Genomic DNA, 14,241 nt, shown 5'->3' with positions numbered 1-14,241 from the left:
TTCTGATCTACAACCTTCTGACTGTTCCAATCCAGTAATGACGTTTGTTATTATTTAGCAATTTCGGCCAAACAAATAAGATGGCAGGTGAAACTCAGCCGCCCCTGCGCCAACCGCTGTAAAGTCTGAAGTCACCTGATGCCTCTCCATGCTGCCCATCTCTCTGAATCAGACGGAGTGCCAACTTAGTCCGCGTGGACTGACTGCCCTCTGATTGAAAGCTACTCAAGGCTGATGTTCTAGGCGCATGTCAGAGGCCCTCGGCCTATAGATGTTGTGCTCATAGCATGAACTTTGGGCAGAACACACGCTGGCGACTTGGAGAGCCAGCATCTTGGACAGTGTCTGCTGCCACCAGTGCCCTCTCGGCGGGCCCTTGGTTTTCTTACGTCGTCGCTTAAAGTGGAGGAGCTTGGGCTGGCAGGGCTCAGCGACTTCTCCCAGAGTCAAATACCAGGCTGTGCTGGTTGGTGGAAAAGAAGCTGGGGCTTGCAGGAGGAGTCTGAGCATCTGTCCAGTGTGAATGAGATTTGCATACCTGCCTTCAACCTCAGATTTTTTGGCCTGCAAAATGAGGTGACAGCTCAATGGGATAATGTCAGCGCCATCACGAGCAGGAGGGCTCCCCGTGGGGAGCAGGGGCTGGAAAGTGGGAGTGACGGTGAGGGGTGAGGGAAGCACTCAGAGCTGTTGTCTTTGCCCCATACGTTGTCTTAAAATTAGAGAAATATCACATTCCAGCCTAGACGAGCTCCGCCTCCAGAAAAAGGGGACATTCTGTCACGGCGACCCTGCACCGCTGCCTGGTCGTGCTGGAGGTCTCTGCCTCATCCACTGACCAGGCGGCTCGGTCCTCTCTCTCTCCTCAGGGCGCCCCACTCTGCGTGCCTGCCATTTTCTGTGACTGCCATTCCAGTTTGTCCTTCCTGGCCCTGGGATATCGACAAACGCTAGGGACCATTTGGGCTGTGATTCAGATTCTTGTTCGTTTCCATGCATGGTCCTCTAAGGCCGTGAGCTGCATCTTCACCTCCCTGGGCTCTGCAATCTGGCCTTGAAAATGGGAATGCTGATGTCTCATGGGCCTGCCCAGGGGCCAACACGAGAGGGGAGACCCAGGTTCCCCCGAGCGCCCAGGCTGCTGGCATGTGGCCAGCAGAGGGCGCTGGTACAAAAGGCTGCAGGTGGCCCCATCTGGGGAGCAGACAGGTGAGGCAGCGGGCAGGTAGCAGCTCTTAAGCTCTGCCTTTCACAACCTGGGAGGACACAGCTTTACAGCGTGGACATGACAGTGAGCCATTACTCATCTATCGATACAGCCACTCATCACCTGCAATGTGACTTTCCGGAATATATAATGTGCCCACAAACTTCCGAACACTCAGCCTGACAACGAGACACTAAAAATAACGAACGGTTGAAGGGGAATGGTCCCTCTGGAAACTGGACATGAGCCCTTTTGCAGAATTCTCTGGGCAGTGGAGAGCTCCCTGCCTTTGAGTAGTGTGTCCACTTTGGACAACTTGGTCCCGGCAAGATGTAGACAAATTTGAGCAAGTTCAGAGAAGAGCAACCCAAATGATTCAGAGCAGTGAGTATTGATTTATGGGGAGGGATTATGGCATCGCTGCCATGTGCCACCTGCCTCAGAAACCTGCCACAGCCAGGCTGGTAAAAGGGTGAGGGGTGAGGGCAGGGCGGCCCTGGCAGGGCTTACTCCCTTTAGGCCTGAAATGCTACTGGGCTTTCAACAGGGGCCCCGGGCCCTCGTGGCTCTTTGTGTCCAGATGCTGTCCCAGGTGGAAGTGGGCACACACCCTAATTCTCTTTGGGCTTGTGCGGTGAGTCCCTGGGAAGCTGACTGGAGCAGTGCCAGGTAAAATAAAGACTCCTAGGAGGTGTGGAGTCAGACCCCAGAGGCAGACAGCTGGTGCTGGGACGAGGGCGTGGCGGGTCATCAGTGCCCTTATAAAGGAGGTGCTCAGTGCCCAGGTAAGACTTTCCTAAGCTCCTTCTCTTTCCTGCCCCTATTGCACCCTGTTCTTCTATTTTAAGTAATTATGTTCCTTTCTTCTCTCCCTATGGGGGGAAAAAATGTCAAAGACGTTTGGCTTATTAACAAGAGTCAAGTGGTCTGGGCAGACGTTGTTCAACCTGTCTTGTTCACCGGGGAATTAGCGTGGCAGTTAGATGCCGGGGTGCACTCCTCCCAAGGGGGCACAGATCATCCAAAATGCCGCTATTCTGTCCTGAAAAGCAGCACGTGGCAGGGACTGAAATACTGAGAACTGGTCTCGTAACCCGGGAGGAGGAGTGCTGGCGCGTGGACAGACCCACCCGCCGCCCATCCCGCCGTCCTTGTGGAGTGTGGGCTCAGCGCTCTTCGCAGTAGTCTATCATCCGGGTTTGACACAGCAGCAAAAAACAAGCCTTCCTGCAGACCAGGACACCTCAGGGCCTGCTCTCAGTGTCCACTGGACCTCCTTCCTACTTTCCTTCCAACGCCACGTCCCTCGTGAGGCTTTCTGTCACACTGATAGGAACTGCACTGCCTTTTAGCTCGTGGGCTCCTTATTGTAGCGTGAAAATGATCACCGCAGCGTTTACGGGGTATTTGCTAAGCACCGTGCCCCGTGAGGCCACGATCCGTCATCTCCTTGTGCTGTCTCCTTCCTCTACACAGAGGCTCTCCAAAAAAGTGGCCTGGGCATTCCTGACACTCCCCCTTAGGGTCAGCGAGCCCTCGCTCTGCGTGTTTTCCTCACACAGCATTAATCTGTGTGTACTCTGACAGAGTCTACCCTTTGTGTGTTTAACTGTCTATCACTGGCTTCCCCGCGCCCCTCCAGTGAGACAGAAACGCCTGGTCACGTGCGTGTATTTTGTTTCTAGTTATTTGCTCAGTATGTTGAGCCAAGCCTGTTACATAGCCCTAACTATTAATCAAAGTATTTAATTACATGAACTTGAATCATTGCATCTGATTTGGCTACTTCCCACAGTCTACTTAGCACTGTATTCTATCGTGTTACTTTTGGGTCTTCATACTAGATTTGGAGATTTGGAACCATGTCGCTTTCCCTGGTCCCAAATGTTAGCACCAAGCAAAGCGTCCCACTTAGCACAGTGCCTACCTTTAACAGGACGTCAGAAGATATTTGAAACATCCCTCCAGACTGCCTGCCTTTGGAGGAATGATAGCTCATGCTGACTGTTTTTATTCTCTCAGGTACTATTCAAATCTCAAGTTGGAAGTACAACCACTGAGGTTGGTTTATCAGTGTTCATTGGCATGAAATTGCAAAAAAGGTCCAATTAGTTTGTTGATTACATTCTTAATGGCATCCCAAATAGTGGTGTTATCAAGAGAACTGAGGTCATTTCTGTAGAAAATATTTTTCCATCTAAGAGGGGTGTGTGTGAAGTCTAGTGACATGTCTCACTCATTGTGTAGAGCTCAAGTTTTCTGATTGACTGATTAATTACAATTAAAGCATTTTTTTTTTTTACTGTGGGTTTGATCAGTCTTGCCCTCAGCTCAGCGGAGGTGGATTTGTGCTAGTTATAATCAGACACCCAGGTGCAGCAATAGAAGGAATTGGGGGAGCCAGCTTTTTCCAAGGACTTATCCAGATTACCAATTGTCAGGTTTCTTCAGAGAGCTCTAATGGGTACAATTTGCATGAAATTTCAAGGTATTAACAAGGAAATGTTAACAATATGGATTCTCTATATCTAACCCTCTGGCCATTTGAAAATGCATTGGAAAGTTTTTGTTGGGGTGCTTGCAATACATCATAAATATCTATAATGGAAATGTAAGTTTTGCTGCCATGCTGTGAAAATTAATATACAGAAGCCTATTTAAATGAGGTCCGGCGTCTAGAAGACAATTGTCAAGCGCGTGCAATCAGGAAACCACAGGACTCCGCACATCCCGTGTCTGATTGGAGGAGGCTCGAGCCACCGGGGAAGAAAGAAGGCGGGGCCTCTTTGCCTGGCAGCCAATGAGAGCACGCCATCAGCCGGCCGGCGAGAAGCCACCACGCACCGCACCGTCTTCCCAGTTTCCTCCACTGAGCGGGGCGCTTTGGTCAAACACCCCCCCCCAAAAAAACTTATCTAAGCAAATTCTGGATTTTGTTCTGGGGATGTGACTTATGTCTTATCACGACGTTGTGCTTCCTGACCTGCCTTTTTGTTCTTTCCAAATCCCTTCATTTTGTTGGTGAAAGAAACACCTGTTGCAGGTTTGAGGCGCTCAAGACTGTCCATGCACAGTTTCCCAGCGTCCACTCCTATTTCCCTGGTTGGGGACACTGGGTTTGGATTTTCTTTTGGAATAAAACATCTCCCTTCTACTTTTAGTCATTGACACTCAGGGGATGCTAACCCACCCCAACCACCTAGTGAGTACTGGGCCCAGCTTTCCACAGCACCCCATGCCCGCAGCCACGGCGGGGGTGTCCAGAGATGGTCTCCTGCCCGGGCTCCTGAGCAGCAGGAGAAGAATTTCAGTGGAATCATTGGGGGTAAGCAGTCCTTCCCCTGCGGTGGACTCTGAGCCAGGCCACTTCACTTCCCTGAAAGCAATAATGAAACCAGCGAGAGGAATGCAGTTGACTCCTCCTGATTCGGGAGTCAACTGCAGCCGCGTCTGAGCAGTTCTGTCCCCACGCAATTCAGTTAAAACATTGGATAAAGCCTAGGATGCTAATCACTGGAATGGAAAGTTTTGACTACTAATTCTACTCCTCCCCAAATGTATCCTAATCATTCAGCGCTTCACGGAGGGTTGCAAATTCAAAGACAAATGTCCACTGCGCCTTCATTTAAAAAGTACCCTGTGTTGGCCCTGCCTGGCGCCCAATGAGTTGAAGTGCAGCATGAGTTCGACCACAGCTGGGAGGGACCCACAGGGCGCAGCAGACCTCTCCAGTCTCCTGGCTGCTCCCCTCAGCAGTGGGTTTCAGTGGATCTGCCTGTTCTGCTCCCCACTCTATCTCTGGTGAAATCACTCCCCCTCCCCCCATCTCTGCCCTGTACCCCTGTTCTTATATGCATAAATAAACACATCTTTAAAAAAAATTACACTGTGTTCTGGTGGAGAATTACAAGAAAGTTTTCCACACGGCAGTGTTAGTATACTTTGCCATGCATTTTCATTAACAGGAAGTTATGCTAGCCTGGTATTATCATTAACGAAATTAGGTGACAAGAATTAGGTCTCCCCAAACGTTTTCTCCCCTAAAAAACAGTGCATGTCTGCCACAATCTCCTTGTGGTTTATGTCACACTAGAAGTTCCTACAAAGTCCTTCACTTATATTGCTATGGTCCCTGGTCTCGATTCCTCAGAGATTCCAGGTGGGGGATTTGATCAAGCTGACAACTTAAACAGAAGGGTTCAGGCTTCCCGGGCACACCCTCCTTCTGCTGACAGGTCCCTCCTGACTCGGGACTTCTTGCCTGACTGGGGACGCGTTAGCTTATGAGGCTGAAACGAAGCTGGGCTGGACGGGTGGGGACATGTGGGCTCTAAGACCTTTGTGGAGACCCTTGGCACTTCTGTCTTTGGGGGCTTTGCCTCCCCTCCAGAATATCAACATTAAGATTGATCCTGGGTATTTTTTTTTTCAAAAGTCAGATGCTTTTGTTTATTTTTCATATTTTACTTTTTGGGTACATCTTAAATGCTGTGGACTGAAATAGTTCAACTACCTTAACATCTTATTTTTTTCAATTTTAGGCAAAATGTCTTAATAGATTTTTATGGGTCTGAAACTTTACTTTTTTTCCTGATGGGTGAAAAAAAGAAAAAAAAACACTTTCTTTGGTTTTACAAGTTGGTTTCTTCCCCACTTCTGATTTTGAAAGAAATTAAAACATGTTAATAGGCCCCTAAAATTTGGTGGGCCTCACACAGACTGTGGCATCTAATAGAGCCAGGCATCCTGGGCCCGGCTTTGTTTCACTGTATTTCAGACCAAAGAGAGCTTTTATCTTTCATCAGTGGTTTAATTTTAAATGGAGTTCTTGGATAGCTGTTTAGTGACCTCAGGCAAGTTACTTTAAAGTCTGAGTCTGTTTCTTCATATGTAAATCGGGCAGAGGAACAAACCCTACCTCATAGGTTACCCTGAGGATTAAATGACTCAGTTCAAGACAATGTGCTTGGAAGGGTCTGGCACCCATAGAAAATCACTCAATAAATACCAGCTACTACCACTACCACCACGGCTGCTTTTACTATTTCCAGATGGTTCTCTGAGAGTTTAATTGCCATTTGTTTTCCCACCTTTCCTCTCTTTCCGTCTTTTCTCTCTCTATCAATTACCCAAGAAGTCTTCCTTCTAAAAAATGCAAACACTACAAAAATATTTAAAGTAGGAGGTCAAGTTCACACATTTTTCATCATCCTCTGCCCAGAAGTAACCTAACCTCCTGCTAAGTCTTGGTCTGCACACACACACACACACACACACACACACACACACACACCCCCTGGTCTGCACACACACACACACACACACACACACACCCCTGTCTTCTCAACTCCTGCTTTTCCCTTAACTTTACATGGTAGCATCTGTGTTTCTAAGGCAGAACATATCTGGAAAGGAGCCCTCTTTTCTTTCTATTCCCCTTTTCAGAAGAACAGGGAAGGGCTGACCCTCTCTGTCCATCCCTGCCCCTCACGTGGGGAGCTTCTTTTCCACAGAGTCCATGTGCTTACGGCCGTAGCTCAACGGCCTCACCGTGTGTTCCTCCACCCATGGACTTTGCTCTTTCAAGCGCCCCCCAAGATGATGGGGGAAACACTGGGATGCTGACTTGGGCTCCATCGAAGCCACCTTGTCCCATGCAGGACTGCTCTTGGGGTTCAGTTCTTCACTGCTTGGAGCTCAGGTGGGAGAACTCTCTGCCTCACACCCTCACACTCTTAAGGCAGCCAGTACTTTATTAACTAGGTCTTTCATAATGGTCTCCAAGCCCCAACCAGGGCTGTGAAAACCTGGGCCGGCCCATGAATCCTTCTCCAGGGTGGCGCAGGGCACTGAGAGTTGGTTAAATCGTGAGCATTTCAAGTGTGTCCAACCTGTCGTCACTGTTGCTGGTTACATGTTGCTTCCTGGCTCGGAGAAGTTGATCTCATGCCAGCCAAAGTGGGTAGGTCTACAAGACACAGCATTGTCCTGGCGCGGGTGGTGCTCTTAGGGAAAAGTGAGTTCTCATGAGAAATCTCGAGACACTCCAGGATCAACTACAGAGCAGCCAGGGCCCGTGAGAGGCCGAGAGTCCTGCACCTTCTGCATTCGCCTAGGCAAGAATCCTAGCCGATGAGCAACTGAGGCAGCACAGGCCGGGGCTAAGGGACTGGAGGAGGAGACGCTGGAATTTTCCATTCTCCAGCTCTGTGATCTTTGGGGAGCTGGTGAACTATTCTCAGCTCGTTTCTTCACCTGTGAGACAGGGAGACCCCTAAGGTGTGGTGGAGCTTTGGCCCCTGGAAGGCAGTAGAAGCCGGTCATCGTCACCCAGTGGCACGTGGAAGGACATGCGACCTCAGAGGGTTTGGGCCAAACCCCAAAACATGGGAATGCTCGGCTTTACAAGGTCTCAGCTTCCTCATTTGCAAATCAAGGTGAAACATTTGCATTGCTGAGACCTGGCCTGCACACTAGATGAGAAACAAGCCTGGCTAAGAGGAAGCAACACTCAAGCGAGCCCCACTGACTCCATTCCCTCACTACCAGAGCCCCGAGCAAAAGATGGCGGCCGGTGGGCACTGGCTGGCGGTGGTGCGGGTGGGCTGGCTGACAGAGAGGCGCGTGTGGGCTGTTGCCAAAAGGAGCCCACAGAGCAGCCTTAGAAAAGAGGAGGCTTACTGGGGCCGTTTGCCCCAGATGGGACTCCACGGGAGGAGGGCCGCACCCAAGGAAGCAGAGGTCGGAGATTTATACCTTAGGGTAGTAGGGGGAGGACTCAGCACAGCCGAGGTAGAATGTACAGATGAGGCCCTGGTGGCGCGGCTGCTTGAAGTGCAGCCCTGCGAGCGAGCCGCAGCTGCTTCAGTGCGGTTCGATCCCTGCAGGGGCCGTGACCCACTGGGCGCAACAGAACTCTCCCGTCTCCCCGCTGTTCCCCTCATGTACTTCGTTGACCTGCTCCCCGCTCTGTCTCAGGTGAATCCTCTCACTGCCCCTGCACCTCTGGCCTGGCCTGTACCCCAGTTCTGTATGCATCAGTAAGTAAATAAATCTTAAAAAAAAAAAAAAAAAAAGAATGTACAGATGAGGAAGTCAAGGCCCAGGCAACCCTCAATGTACATGAACAGGAACGCGGCGGGTCCTGTGGTCGAGACACCTGCCCCTCCTGGGTGCTACCAGCAGACCAAGGTCAGGGCACCCTTCAGGCCCCCCTCGCGGCCTGGGTTGGCCCGGCGGCACGAGGCCATCTCGGTCTCCACATTAGGCTGGTCTTCTTGGTTCCAGGCTGCGTCTTCATAAGGCATTTACATTTCCCACAGCAGTCAGTGTTAGGTCGAAGGGGCTCACTGCCAGCTTGGGGGGTTGGCAGCAGACGTCTCCCAACAAAGCGTGTCTTCAACGCCAGGGCTCCTGGCACCCGCACCATTTTGACTTGATCCTCTAACAAAAGGTAACTGCGCCCATTAGCTCTTACCCACCCCCTGCGGCCTGAAGTCTGGGATCCGGTGAGCTGTCTAGGGGTTGTCATAAAAGTGGAGTTGGTTGAGAGTGTTCATACCCAAATACGTGGCAGTGGGCAAACCGGGGAGGCAAACCGGGCCCTTCAGGTGAGAACCATGACGGGGGCAGCTGCAGACCCCTCCCTTTCTGCCGCCCACACTGTCCTGGGGTCTCTCCGTAGCTCCTGGCAGCTAGTGCCAGGATTTCTAAACACACCTGATTTAACGTCCTCCCGGATTTTTAGGCAAATAAGATGCTGGATGCCTACAAAGTAGAGGCCGGATCTCTAGGATGTGGTGGTGCTCGTGGACGTTCCGGTTTCTCTTCCTGCCCGGTGGGGCCAGCAGCGAGCGAACAGGCCCGCGGGCGTGGATTTCCCAGTGGACAGGCTGGGAGAGGGACAGTGCATGTTTACCAGGGCATCATTATCCTCTGAACTGCATCGTTTATATCCCTGGGAGGAGACCCTGCCAGGTCAGGAGCAACAGTTTGAGTCGATAATTTGTCAGGCTGGAGCAGGTGGTAAGGGTGGCGTAAGAAATCACCCGAAAGGCGCCACAAACTGAAATGGATGGAGGTGGAAGAGTAATAAGAAAGTGATCAGTGAATCCACAAACAAGGGCAGATAAATCAAGCGGCGGCGCCAGGTGGACAGGAAACAGGAGGGCTCAGATTAGCAAGACCTGAGCTGGCAAGGTGAGTCGGGCTCCTGGCCCAGTTCGGCCGTCACCGGAGCCAGAGGAGCTCCCGGGGGGGAGTCCCTGCAGCGAGAACCCCAAGGTCTCCTGCAACAGGGCAGTAGAAAAGCCGGCAGCCTTCCCGCCCGGTCGCTGACTGCCGAGCCCAGGACGCTCTGTGAGCGTCGTGTCTGACACTAACTGTTCCCAAAAGCCAGGCCAAGGCTGCGAAGCCTCAATCTAGGGCTGAGTGCTGCACCGAGTGCTCACGGCTGTGGGGCTCGCGCAGAGACGGCCCCTCCCACTGAGCTGGCTCAGCTGTGACAACATTTAGTCCTCAGTGTGAGGGTCAGGGAGACAAAGGCACGGACGGAGAGAAATGGACTCTCACCCTCCTCCTCTTCACGGCGGGGTGACAACCACAGCGAGCACACCTGAGGGCCTGTCCGCGGGCGTCTGTGTGGGCGCATTTCCACCTGGTCTCTTCTGCCCACTGCGATCACGTGGTAACTGCTACTGCCTCCATTATTCACCAGGAATCGGAGAGTCCAAGGGCTTCAATGCCTGCCCAGGTTCACAGGTCACACATTGTGCCATCTGGGCTCGGGCCCAGGCCTCTGAACCAAAAGGTCACGCTGAGCCACTCTGCTGGGGCTTAATATTTTTGGAAGCAGACTGGGGCACTGGGACAGAGTGGGAGCCACAGCCCCCCTCCACCCTGGCACCCACGAGTCCACTGAGTAAACAGGAGGACAAGCATCGGGTGCAGATGAGCGCTCTGGGTCTCATGTCTAGGAAATGCAGTGGGTGAAGCCTAGCCCGCGAACCAGACAGCAGGAGGGCGTGTTCGCATAGGACCAAGCTGTGGGTCCTCTGATGTGGGAAGGAGAAGGAGCCAGGATAAGTCTCTTAGCATGTGGAACTCCAGATGCGCTTCAAGTCGCACATACGTGGTCCCGTGCAATGGAGAGAGAAAAGGGGAATATCACACAAAGCAAAATACACCTGTCTAGAAATTGTCTTCTGAATTTAATGATGCACTGCTCTTAAGTTCCAAGTTGGAGCAAAACCATCATTTCCTGGACTTAAATGAACGCTATTTTCAGCCGAGACACATGTCTGCAACCAGTCACTTGCACGCCCCAGATCTGCCCAAATTCTGTGGTTTTTTTGGGGAGTCCAGAGGGCGGTGGAAGAAAGGCTGCCTAGCACAGTGGCTAACTGTACAGGCTCTGTTCTCTGTAGGCAAGGCCTGAGTCAGGCCCTTTGTGTCTGCCTACGTGACTCAGCAAATTATTTAACCTTTAGCAGGTCTCAATTTTCCCGTCTGTCAAGAGGACCGAGGCTCTGAAATGCCACTTGTGCGTGACACGGACAGCCCTTCTCAGCGTGGACAGGCCTACTTCAGGTACTCGAGCCCACACAGGGAGGGCTTCCTCCACGGGTCAGTTCAGGCCCAGGGCGCTGGGCCAAATCCCCACGGCTGTGTCACTAATAAACTGGATCCAGTTTTCAGATGGGTTTGGTTCGGGTGATGCCATTCAAACTAACAAATGACCATGCTGTAAAAATCAGAAGATTTTACATAAAAACTCAAGTTTTTGAATCTGACAGCAGAGCTACATTCTGCCTGGCAACTCAACTCCCTGGAATCACAGCTGCCCTCTCTTCGGGGGGTTGTTTTTGCTACAATTCCCACCGGCCTCCTTTCTCCTTTCCATTTCATGTTACCTCACACGCTAGCTTGCCAGGCCTCGCTGTCCCAGGTTGATCTGTGAGCTTGAGTTCCCCTGCCCAAACCAATGAACCCCAAGTATAGAAACTAAAGTTGGGTTCTGCTCAGGCCCAGTGCCTCCCTCACACCTACGAACGTCACCCTTCCCTCCCTTCCCCCCCAAGTTAATGTCAAGGCAGCTGTTCTCTGGCTTCACACAATGGTGCAGCTGATGTTACGTGAGGACAGAGGCCCCTCGGTCCATGACAATGATTCATATTGAAAAAGAAGGAAAAGACCAAACAGTTCCCATTGTGTCCCTTGATCTGCCCATGCAAGCTTCATCTGCGATAACTTTTACATGGGCACAGCAGCCAGGGGAAAAGGCAGTGAATAGGGGGAGTGGCTGCGTCCTCCCTTGCCTTTCTCATCCCTCCACAAGGTCAAAAGTACTAGAAGCTGAATAGCTATTCAAAAGTGGAAGCTGAAAGCCATCTAGAAAATTGTTGAGCCTTGTTAGCTCTGGGTGCCAAAGTCAACTCTCTTTCGTTGGATCAAAGCACCCCAGGCTGCCTAGAATTGAGGCAATATGGTTTAGAATTTAGAGCCACCACTTAGATCTGAGCCAGCACTGCCCAGCTTCCTCTCCCGACGCCACAGGAACCTGGGGGCATCAGAGAAGGGCCCTCTGATACTCCTCATCGACACCATGAGTTTATATTAGTTCTTATTTCCTTTTTAAGGTTTATTTATTCATGCATACAGAACTGAGATATAGACCAGAGGTACAGGGGCAGTGAGAGGTTTCACCAGAGACAGAGTGGGGAGCAGAATAGGCAGACTGACGAAGTCCACTGCTGAGGGGAGCAGTGGGCGGGTCAGGAGAGGTCTGTCGCGCCATGTAGGTCACCCCTGGGGCAGGTGGGGATAGAACTCATGCTGAAGTGGCTTTAGCTTCTTAGTGCTGTGCTTTAACTGGCTCCACCACCATGGAGGGCCCAGTCCTTATTTCTTAAGGTTGTTGTAATGATGGAGATAACACATGTGAATCTCAGTGTCTAGTATATAGTAAGTGCTCAATAAATATTAGCAATGATGATAAAAGCTTGTAAAAGTGTCCATAGTGAGTATCCATAGAGAACCCTACAGTAAGCCTCACAACGTCTCGGGTTCAGATTTCCTTTTCAGCAAAGCACTTAGCTAACATGGGGCCTTACACGTCATTTGTAGGAAGAAGTGATGCATAGGATATTAAGTTTCTCTCCCCAACAGTGAAGTGAAGATACAGTGAGCTGTAATTACGAAATCAGACTCACAGTATTCACGGCTGGGGCAGGTGATGATCAGACTCTGCCTTTGTCATGGAGTGGGAAAATAACTACTGGGGCAAATGTTTTCTCTTTTCAACTTCCTTAACAAAGTTGCTGAAATGAGCTTGAAGGCTCTTTATGATCTAATGTAGTGTGTTCCAGAGTCTTTTTTTTTTTTTTTTTTTTGCTTTTGCTTTTCTTCTAGGGCTTCTTTATCAAGTGGAAAATTTCAAACATTTTCAAAAGTCGACCTAAATGAATGCTCTGTGTCCATGAGTCAACTCTAACGTTTCTCCACTCGTGGCCTATTGCTTCTCCCAGCCCTCCAACCACTGCCTTATCAGTACCATGTTGAAGCAAACCCAACAATACACAGACACATTATTTTATCCACAAATACTTCAGCATTAATCTCTGATGGGAAGGAACTCTCATCTGATACATAATCATTCTCATAAAGAATACAAATAAATAATAAGGGTCCCTGATATCATCACATATTCAAAGCACAAATTTCCAACTGTCTCACAAATTTGGCTCAGTTTCCTCCCCCCCAACTCGGAGTTCCCCCTTGGTGTCCTGGGTGTACTGGTATGCCAGATGGACTCCCACCTCGGAGCTTCTGTACTCTCTGTGAACACAGATGTGAGCCCCTTCCCTGAGGCCACATGGCTGGCTCCCTCCCTCTCATAGGCTGCTGCTCAATCCTCACAACTGCCCCAGGAAGCAGAGACAGGATGGCAAGATGGTGGGTGCTCCGAGTAAGTCCCCTCTTGGCCTCTCACGGGAAGAAGTTCTGCTTCCCTTCAGTAGCAGCTTCTGTTAAGGGTCATTCAGCCCTTAGCAAAGGATCTCAGTGTTCAACAAGATGTTCTTGCTGACCGATGGCTGGATTCTTCTTAGAGCCGAGTTCTACACTCCCTTAGTCTGGTGAATTACTCCATGTCTGAGCTAGACTTCCATTCCCAGGGACCAAGAACCACAATGCACTGACTGTGTGTATCACAACTGCTCAGTAAGTGATTTATAGGCACTTCATCCTCACAAACGTGTGTGACTGAGAGCTGCTGCACAACCAGTCTGGATGAGCTAGAAAACTGAGGCTGTGGAGGGCTGCATTATTTGGCGGGCCCAAACCCCGATACCTCTTGCATTAACCAGCTAATCTCTCAAACACTAGTGCAGGTACTCCTGGGAAGGCTTTTTCAAATGTCATCCAGAGCCCAAATCAAATGTCTTAAGACTAGATAATCCAGGGGGGAGCCTGACCTAATTTCCTGAGTTGCTCAATGTTGGGCCCAAAGGTCAGTGATGGCAGCACTGAGACTTGATATATGGCAGGTGTGACACAGAAGGATTCACTGTGTCTGGCTCTGAAGATGGGTGGGACTTTGAAGATGTCTACAATTGAAATGAAAATATTTGTGCAACTTGATTTTAGTTCTCTGTACACTCACAATAAGCATAATTCCATAAAATAACATTTAATGAATGGCAGCTTTTTGTCAGGGTCTGAAGTAGTGTCTTTGTATGTAATTATTCATTAAATCGGGTAGGTGTTGGGCTTGGTGAAGGTCATACAGTTGGTGTCAGAGGTGGAATCAACTAGAATCTGAGGAAGTGTGTGCTCCAGTCATGGGAGAGTATTATTTTTGGTGAGTTTCAGCAGTGGAGACATCAAGATTACGATGGAGCGGTCTCATCTGATCTTTCCCTTCTAGTAACATTAATGCCCAAAGTGTCGGAGAAATTTCAAGATCAATCAAAAATAGGTTTATTTTCAAACCTTGAAATCACTGAGGAAAGGACAGAGCATTGATCCGCAAAACT

The 14,241-nt window shown here is 50.2% G+C and overlaps 1 protein-coding gene across 3 annotated transcripts in view; it reads right to left on the bottom strand.

Annotated features, from left to right (window-relative positions):
• The window catches only part of TSHZ2 (teashirt zinc finger homeobox 2), a 386,055-nt gene that overhangs the window by 185,054 nt on the left and 186,760 nt on the right, over window positions 1-14,241 (bottom strand). The gene's annotated exons all lie outside the window — the stretch shown is intronic.

The sequence above is a fragment of the Condylura cristata genome, unplaced genomic scaffold (assembly GCF_000260355.1).
Source record: "Condylura cristata isolate star-nosed mole 26May11 unplaced genomic scaffold, ConCri1.0 scaffold00022, whole genome shotgun sequence".
In the NCBI taxonomy this organism is placed as follows: domain Eukaryota; kingdom Metazoa; phylum Chordata; class Mammalia; order Eulipotyphla; family Talpidae; genus Condylura; species Condylura cristata.
The sequence above is the reverse complement of the archived record's forward strand: the minus strand, read 5'-3'. Positions and strand labels throughout refer to the sequence as shown.